At 32.8% G+C, this 10413-nt stretch overlaps 1 pseudogene; it reads left to right on the plus strand.

The window, feature by feature from the left end:
• Positions 1-425: 425 nt before the first annotated feature.
• LOC119192074 lies at positions 426-9304 on the plus strand (annotated as a pseudogene).
• The last annotated feature ends 1109 nt before the right edge of the window (positions 9305-10413 follow it).

Consider the following 10413-nt stretch of genomic DNA (forward strand, 5'->3'; position numbering starts at 1 on the left):
TTCAGCAATATTTAAAAAATACAAGATTACATACCAGTCCAACTCGAATATATTTGAGAATTTTTATCATTGAATTTGATCTCCACCCATCCATGATTCAAACATACAGCACAAAAGATTGTTCGAATCGGCTATTAAAAACTCAAAATGAATCCCTAACATATTGCGTCAAAAGTCATAAACCTGGAGCCAATGAAAAACTATCTTTCGTAATTGGAATAGTTTATTCCTTTTTCGACCGCGCTTCTAACGTCCACGGTGATTTATTCGAGTTTTTATTTAGTTTTCCATTCCTATTCCAGGACGTTTGCTTCCAATGGTGGAGTGGAAACGGTCCCATTACAAATTAATTACTATTCTGCCATGTCAACTTAGGTTGCCTTAAAAATAGCGACGCAAGTATTATAAAAAGAATCATTCTAGCTTGTTCTACAATATATCACGATGGGCCGTCTTAATTATTTGTGGAAGAAATTGACTCCGACAAAAAGCCTGGAGCAATCCAGTGGCACTCTGGAGACTTCATTTTATGAGTCTGTATATCGTATTGCTTATTTAGCAGGTACGTGTGAAATTAAATGTAGTTTTAGTAATTATTTGTAATGGAAAGTTAAATAAAAAAATATATAATTATGTAATTAAAAATAAAACGACAAAGACGAGTTGAACCCGTTCAGCGAGAGTTGCCAACCTAACTCTTTTTGTTTTATAACTCGTTATGATATTCGCTGTAAAACACACGTTCTTTAAAAATTGTGCCTCCAGTTATGGTTAAAAAAATAAAGTTTTTCAATCCCTTGTCGGTTGGACACACAGACCTTTTGATTCTCTTTTCGTCAGCACAGTTTACCGAACGTTAAAAACAACGTACTTATACACGAATAATGTAAAATAACATAATCTAAAAAAATTTGCTGCTTTATAGTATACTAGACTATTTTATTTGAGGGTTTTTGCCCAGAGATTATATTTTTAGTCCTACACATGTATTTCTAGCAGCTTTATCAGAATCAATACTTGTTTTAAAAGAACATACATAAAACAATAAAATGTAGAAACGCAAAAAATATTTGAACACTCTACAAGTAAGAAAAAGTTGTTTGTATACCGTAGTTAGCACACAACATAATTTTATCGTTTCAGCTTTTTATAGCTCTGCCCGGTTTCAACAAATTTAAGTAACTATAATAAAGTACGCCCTTAGGCCCTTTTTATCTTGCTATTCATCCGCATTTTAGGTCCTACTGTTTTCAGCTTGAGTGAGTTTCAATTGAATTTAGTTGGGTATAAGGCTACAAAGGTATATCACAAAAGGTCAACAATATGAAAACTGTCAAGCGGCATTGTAATAAAAATAAATAGCTATATTTAATCATGTTAGTGTGCTAGAGTTGTCGAAAAGCTGTCAATAAAAAAAGTTGCGGTTATACTTTGTTACCTCTATTATGTTATAAGATTATAATCTATCATTAAGTATTATAGCTAAGTTTTATTCACTTATTAGCCCTTATTGCATTGAATGTTTTATGAATATAAAGCTATTTAGCTACTTAAATTAACACAAATTTAAGTAACATTGTCTGTAAATGTTACGTTTGTTTAAATACGTAATACCTTTTGTAGGGCTGTCGTCTTCAGATTACGGCATACTGTACATAATCTATAGCACTTCGGTAAAAATAATGGTTGCATTGTTCGTGATCGGCGAACTGTGGTACGCCTCCACCGAGCCCTTGAGTCTGGACGAAATTGCCGCTTGCATCAATGCCATTGTTATACATCTCATAACTCTGTACAAACTCAAGAATTTGGTAAGTATACAGATAAAATATGTTATGGTCTAAATAACAGCGAGTTTCTTAGGTAATAGAGCATATAATATGTATATGTATATAATAATAATATTAGCGCTGTATTATATACTTGCCCACTGCTGAGCACGGGCCTCCTTTACTATTGAGAGGGATTAGGCCTTAGTCCACCACGCTGGCCTAGTGCGGATTGGTAGACTTCGCACACCTTCGAAATTCCTATAGAGAACTTCTCAGATGTGCAGGTTTCCTCACGATGTTTTCCTTCACCGTTAAAGCGAACGATAAATTCACAAAGAATACACACATGATTTTTTAGAAAAGTCGGAGATGTGTGCCCTTGGGATTTGAACCTGCGGACATTCGTCTCGGCAGTCCGTTCCACACCCAACTATGTATGCTAGATGACAATTAGATACCCTTACAGATTTGGTAGATAATTTTAATTATACTGATAAGAAATTCTCTATTACTTTTATAGTAAGGTCAGGGGAGCCTATTCCGTCTACGAGGGCAAATCCGTCTTTTTGCAATGACGGGTGTTGTAATAGAAGAATAGTTTTGACGGCCGTATTGATTAAAGCGCCGAAAAATTCCCTATTTACCTAAACCAACTATGAAAGGTGTACTTCGATTAGAACGCCCGTAATTGCAAAGGATGGATTTGCCCCCGAATGCGGAATAGAGCCACCTGACTTCACCTAGTTTATTAAAATATTTTATTAAGAGATGGATAATAAAGATGTTTACAAAAGACTTGCTACGTCCATGGAGTCTCCATTTTTCGATGTTTCAACTAAACGACGACAAGAAATCGTCAATTTTGGGTGCAGCGGCACGAGAGGTACTTGAAACTGCTTCTTGCCTTGGGAAATAGCGCTCTTACCGCCTGGTAATTCTTATTTATTATCTACATACATTATTTTACAGCAAGTCAGCAATATGTTCGACCTTCTCCTTCTGTTTAAGAATTATTCTCTACATGCGTCTGTACTTTTATATCATTCCGTATAAAGCCTCCTTTTTGACCTAGATTTTTTGCAAACTAGATAAATGCCACCTTTCTATCCCATCCTTCCAATGACATCGCCCAACATCTCTGTCTCAGTACAAATATCTTCGAATCCAACAGCTTTGGGAGATACATATGCTACATCTAAACTTGGTCAGTTAGGTACCTACTTCAATACGTTTATATTGTTGTCACCAACACGTATTTATGTTTTGTAGGTGACCTCTTCAATATGTTAGTCATAAATAAATTCACAAAACACTTATTTGTTTTGAACTAAACAGGTTTCTGGCTAAATGCATATGTAACAAAAAACAGAGCCGCAAGCAAATCTTTCCATTATTCAGCGTTGTACAACACTTGCACTAAATTCTGTGAATGTACGTGGCCAGTGAAAACAAATAGTTGTATATTTTAAACATTTTTATAGCACGTGCTGTATAATTTGATTTACGCGTGAATAACACATAAGGCAGGATTATATACTATTACAAGTATACTTTATTTTTAGTAATTACCAGCAAAATCTAAAATGATTCTCTGCTGAGCAAAAATTTGGAAAAATTCAGATTAAGAAGAATTAAAGCTATAATTATTGTATCCGTTACAACATACGTGATTACATCCAAATTCTCTATCATTTAATAAAGAGATTTAAGAATATCGTTTACGAACATTTTAATTAACTACTTACAAATAAAAAAATGTATAATCCCGAAATTGAGTACAGTGAAATTACTGTCAATGATTTTGAAACAATAATACTCCCAAGCCAATGTAATATTAAATGGTCAGAGAAGCTGTTTTATTCACTGAGTGTGAATAATACGAGTCTTTACAACAATCTTTCAGAAATCGGACGTTTTCTTACAAACAATTTGTTTATGAGACGTAAATATCTTAAGGTATTTAGCAAAAATGGTTCAAACCAGAAAATTCGAAAATAATAAGCCATAAAAAATCATACGTTTCACCGAAATCTTAGTACTGACGATACACAAGTAATATTATTTTTCACCTATTCTACCAATATAGACTTTGTTAGTCTTTAATTTGTTATTTTTGTGCGAAATTCCTTCCAAAGAAGCCCAATTATGAGTTTATTTCGAGATACACCAAACGTATAATAAAGTTACTATCGTGAGAAAATCCGCATTTATAATATATATTAACATAATACTACTGATATCTATTATTCTGAATTTCCCGATCTTTATTTCCACTCTTCTCATATTTGTGATTTAGGCCGCTCACTATACCTTACGCCTCAATTATTCACAAGACGTCTTGGCTTGAGCCCAATTTTCTTTACTCATGTCCTTATAGCATACAAAGCAATGATATGTGGCTTAACAAAGTGAAGGTCAAACAACGAATGGAGTGTGTTGAATAATATCTCAACAGTTTTCTCTGGTGTAATATTTTTTTTATTTTCTAAGACGATTTTCACGGAGCAGAGCCCTTATGCTTCATTTAGACTATCGCCGAGTTAGTTGGCGAATAATTCGTGCACGAGTATATGACTACTACTATGTGTAACGAATACACCCTAATAAGCTGTTTACACACTCGTGTTCGTGAATATTCGTCTGTATTCAGCAAAATCCTAAATCAGGGATTATATTAGAGGAAGCTAAAAACAAAGTCCACGAAATTCGAAATTAAAGAATTCCACGTATAGGCAACGGATTAATAATTCCCTGGCCGTAATGACAAGTGATGTATAAACATTTCATAAGAGAAGTTATATGCCTTGGGTGACTGTTAATCATCTTACTCCTTATATTACTATATTATATATACGGTTGATTATAAATTTATTTTGACGCTTAGAAGAAGTAACCGCTAAATGAATTTGGATGAAATTTAAAACATGAATAGACCATATCGTACATAAAGGCTAGTTTTTATTCCAGTAATTTGCTAAAGTGGGAAATATTTGTATCTTCAATCAGATTTTAAGAAGATAAGATTGGCGTCGTGATCAGAACACTGATTTTAGGATTTTTGTAGCCATAAAGGCTTTAAACACGAGCGAAGCTCCAAGCAACATCTGTTATGAAACGTATCAAACTGATACCATCTAAAATCACCGCCATTGAATACAAACATCCACAAACAAAAATGTACTTATAAAAATTGGATAAGGGTGCACCTGCCAATTTCCGATACAATTATAGGAAAGAAGTGACCTGTGAGACCGGCAATAACTACCCTGTTGCTCGGCAACTATTTTGCCTCGTTAGAGGGACACCTTACTATTGTCAGGATTCAATTTGTAATTCATATAGCGATGATATTTATTCTCCTTTTATCTAATAAATGCAATAAAACTGGAGAGTTTGTTTATGTGTTTATTTCGAGGCTTATTGCTGAAACTGCTGCTTCAGTTCTGAAAGCAATGTCAATTTTTTGGAAGCTACATTTATGCATATTTTTATTACGCTAGAACAGATTTAATAAGTCACTTGGTGTAATATTTTATACACAATGGCTAGAATTTGTAATTACAGTGCGTAGATTTCTTGATAATAGATAATTTATTTATCAGCAAAATTAAAATGTTTTTTTTTTTTTAATGTAAGAAACTGTAATGTATACATGTAGATTCAGTCACAGAACTTTCTTTTTAAAAAAAAATAAGAAAAATCTAATTTGATGCCTGTACAGTCAGTCATAGAAATAGCTGAATAAATTCTAATATCAAAGCGCCTTTAAGATTTTATGTTCTCAACAAGAATCGTTTCTTCTTTACTAAGATAAATTTTACAATTTTATTTTATTTAAGATATATATATATAAGTAATGTTTCGATGAGAGTAAATTTGTAGAAGCGTTTTCAAGTTTTTTATTTGTTTAGCATCTTTCATGGCTGACTGCACATATTTCATTAATCATCAATCATCACGTATCTTTGCTTTAGGTACATGTATCCCTCTTGGACGAATTGGAGTACAACCTCATGGTAGGAGTCTCCTTGCCCTTCAAATACAATACTCCGTTCCGTTACGTCATCACCTACATCCTCGTCGGCATCGCCTTCAACTACACCTCCCACTTCTGCATGGTAACAGATCTCATTATGCAATCACATTTGATACCCTTGATCTGTCAGTATAGTGTCTTGGCTGATTGTTTTACCAATTTGGTTAGTGATTGCGAAGTTGGCTTTGAAGGTAAGATAAGCTACATATTTTTATGATTTTTAGATTTTTTATTTAAATAAGAACGTGTTGTATACGCACTGGAAGCCAGTTGTGATGTTTTGGATCAATGAAACTGAGCAATTGTATACACAATAGTTGTTATACAAGAATTAACACCCAAATCGCACCAAGCGAGTATTCCTTTCCAGTAATTATGATTGATTGATTTATTTTTCTTTTTCCTACATTACGCTTATAAAAAAAATATTAACTTGTTCCGATTCGAAATACCACACCAATATTTGCAGGTCATAATATGTCGGTTATTTCTTAAATAAAGTGTGATCTACTAGATAAAAAAAATACAATAAAATATTTGATCAAAGCCAAATTAAATTGATTGCAGGAATTGCTCGAGAGCATTTGGTAAATAATAAAAAGTTTGTAAAATTGTATTTACGCAAATTAGGCAATTTGGTTGAACAACACAAATTTATTTTAAAGTAAGTATTTCCATTTAGTTATTAAAACTAAACAAGCATTAAAATTTTCATCATTAAATTCAACATCATAGAGCCTTCATACATTGTCTTTAGTCTTACTTATCGAGTACACCAGAATATTCTGGAAAAAATCAATTTTGTCCCAGCTGAATTCAGTTCCCCCACGTCAGTTGGGCTAAAGTGTAGTTGACAACGTATAAAGGACATTGTGCATTACACGCAGACAGTTCCCAATTTAGCTCTGCGCTACGTACAGAAACGTTTGAAAACGCTGAGGTATATAACTCGACAAGATCCAAAATTTCTGATTAATGCCACAATAAAATGTATTAATATTATGAATGCGAAAGTTTGTGAAGCTGTTTGGATATTAAAACTTTCATTAGAAGTAAACGCAGTACCTATGGAAAAAATGAATAGTTTGGCGGAGGGAAATTACATACGTATGTCTGTATACCTCTTGTATGTCTTCGGATAAATTACATTGTTGGTATTACTAATTAAAGTCTTCATCATGTAATATAAAGTTGTATGCAAACATTAATCAGCAAAAACTATTACAAAACTAAACACACAATTTTCCATTTAATTTATAGTAGCAATTAGCCTTTATCAAAGTAAACAAAATAATCAAAGGCGACTGGTCAATAACAAAATAAGAAAAATGTTTCCCAGTAAGTAATAAGTAGCCATTAGGGAGATAATAATCTATTGCTTTTATAGCCACAGTATAGAGCTGAGAACCATACTGAGTGTTCCAATGCTAGGTCAGCTGGCGGCGAGCGGCATACTTATTTGTTTTGTTGGCTACCAAGCAACTACGGTAATTGCTGTATTTTTTTATTTTAATCTTGGCTTTATTTCATTATCAAGATTCTAGGACTAGTTTACTCATATACTTATGTACTGAATACACTACACATTTTTTTCTTTTTTGTAAGAATCTGGTTCTTAGCAGTAAATTACAATCTAATCTATAAGACTAATAAGCAATACAATTCTAACTTAATTTTCTAGGTATACGTTTACTACAAGTAAGAATAATGTCCTAGGCACCTCCTTAGAGTCTGGTAACATAAAAAAAACACTTTGTTCGTGTGTTATATATACTTAGCACTGACACTATTATTTGTTAGTTGTAATTATGCACTACACTTTCTACACTAGTTCGAAAGGTTTAGTTCTTTTTATACACTACACATAACACAGTATACGGGTATGATATGTTCTGTATTCCTGTATCTTTGATTCCTCTCCTATTTGAGGACTTCTCCTATCCTTCCTATTTGAGGGTGCTGCGTAATGTTTTTTCTGATATTTGATGAAACTTAAACGTGGAATCGATATTTTATTAGGTTTCGTTTTTTTCAGACAATTTCAGTAAATATTACAAAGTGTTTGATGAGTCTTTTTTATTTGGGTTATAACATGTTCACGCTCTACATCATCTGTCGGTGGTGTGAAGAAATCACAATTCAGGTATTTTGAAATTAATTAATGAACATTGTATAAAATTACTATGTGAGGAGAAATAAAAGCGTTTTCTTTTGAAAATAGGTATTTGATACTTGAGTTCTAAATTAAAATATCAAGACTTGTCACATAGGTGCAATGATTTTTAATACCTACTAGATATGTATTTTATAGTTCTGGAATACAAATTAGGTCTAAAAAAAGAAATAACTTTTTTACATTTTAGATGAAGAAACTAATCTTTAAAATTTATCACTTTTATATTTAGAAAAGTATCAACTTTGTAGATATGAGTTACTTAAATAAATATTAAATGCATTTCATATCGGACGTAACTTTCCGCAACACCTCTAAGTATTATCAATTTAGCATATCTTTTATCTTCGAAGCGGTGCAACTGAACTGACGTTCCCACAATAACGAGTCCCACTTGTTCCATTTGAAAGAAAAACTGATATTGGATGTGTTAACTTTACAAATTTACTAACATTTTCATTCTACACAGAAATACTTTGTCTACAAACATAATTTTCTATTAGAGTTCTTGTTTGTAAAAGCACTTGTGCACAAATTGAATTTATCGTTACATAAAATCACTGTTATAATTTTTCAATTTCTGTGGCCCATGAATATCTTACAAGGAAAAATAACCACATAGGTTAGAAAATTTGTGGTTATTCCTTGGTATAGATACCAAACTAAAATCAATATTATGAATCATACAAAAATATTTTATCTTCTCATATTCTAGAGCCAAAACATCGGAGAAGCGATTTACTGTTCGGGCTGGGAACAAGGCATGTCGAAAATACGTGGCGTTCGGACCACCATCCTTTTGGTGATGTTACGATCCAGCAAACCCCTAATATTCAGCGCCGGGGGAATGTACAAACTCTCACTCACATCCTACACAACAGTAAGCTTAATTATAAGGGGCCGTGGGGACACAGTGCAAATAAGAACAAAATAAATATTAGTCCCATTTTTGTTTTTCAGTTGGTGAAAACTTCGTACAGTGCCCTCACGTTTTTGCTTCGCATCCGACGAGAATAGCAAAAACCACTTCGGAAATTCAATAATAGCGAGGGATTAATCTGATGTTTCAAATTATGTTTTAATGTTTTCATATTCTGTTCCAACATCTCATAAACTTTTTACATTGACAGGTTAAAATCATTACTCCAATCATGATCATAATTAGTGCACCCAAAGAAAAGTCGATTAACACGAACAGTCGGTGTCTCAACCGTCGCAATAATTACAACTTGTTTAATTACTTTTTAATGCTTCGCTTCAACATAAATTCAACATTTAAGTGCAACTCCACAGTTTTAATAAACAGTTTAATTAACTTGTTAAGACTATATTTCTTTTTTTTATTTAGCAACCCTATAACCACATAATGAATGCTCTCTCAGTTCACTACTTTTGTATCGTCACACAAATATTTTAAAACAATAACAGCCAAAGTCGTCTGCATTTATACGATAATATTCAGGGTCCTTCTTTACCCTTGCGGTTGACAACACTCGATCTACGTAACGAATACTTCAAAGATTCACCTACCTATCTATGAACATTAACTTTGTATTTACATTCAGCGAGTGACATCAAAGTGCTTTAAGCCTCCGATATTTCGGTGCTTAAAATAAATGTAGGTATCGGTGAATATAGGACTCGAAGTCTGATCTTTATCGTGGATACTTTAGGATCAAAACACTCGAATTTACATATAAATTGGCTGTTAGATCCCGTTTGGTTGTATTAAAAGATTTCTGTGCTTCCAGTTGATTGCACCACTGTAGCGATTTAAAGCGCTTGTACGACGCCAGAGTTAACTATATAAAAAACCCACGGTATCTAGTTCTAGATCTCGAAAATTAGTCTACGTGTTAATACAGAACATGTTCTATATCTGTGTTAAATTTCATCAAAATCCTTTCAGTTGTTTCTGCTTTTACTTCTAACAAACATTCAAACATTTTTACATACATGCTTTTATATTATTGGGAAGAAGCAAAATAACATTTTAAGAGTAGTGGAGCGCCTGGAGGTTTTCACCTCGGATTAGAGTTATAGTGAATGAATTAATACGATCGATGTGGGATATTGTTTTTTAAACTATAAATTGCAATGTTTACCCAAAATTTTGTTGTGCACTCCATTTTTCATTGTTAAAAAAATATTATAAAAATTAATGTTTGACCAAATATTTTCACTTTAAACAGTATTTTTTAATTATATGTTAAATCTTACCTGAGTAGACATATAGGAACATTTTTCAAAGATACCTGTGTATAAAAATAGCAGTAGGGTCTCGAACAGTAGAAAAACGTGAAAGGGAGAGCGGAGCGACAGCTGCTATGTACAATGGAATTTCTCGGCCAGTTTAATTATAAATGAAAGTTACTCTATTGTGTACATTTAAAAAAATAAGGTAATTAATTACGACTAATGAAAAGAAAAAA

This window comes from Manduca sexta, unplaced genomic scaffold, assembly GCF_014839805.1.
Source record: "Manduca sexta isolate Smith_Timp_Sample1 unplaced genomic scaffold, JHU_Msex_v1.0 HiC_scaffold_2323, whole genome shotgun sequence".
NCBI classification, from domain to species: Eukaryota; Metazoa; Arthropoda; class Insecta; order Lepidoptera; family Sphingidae; genus Manduca; species Manduca sexta.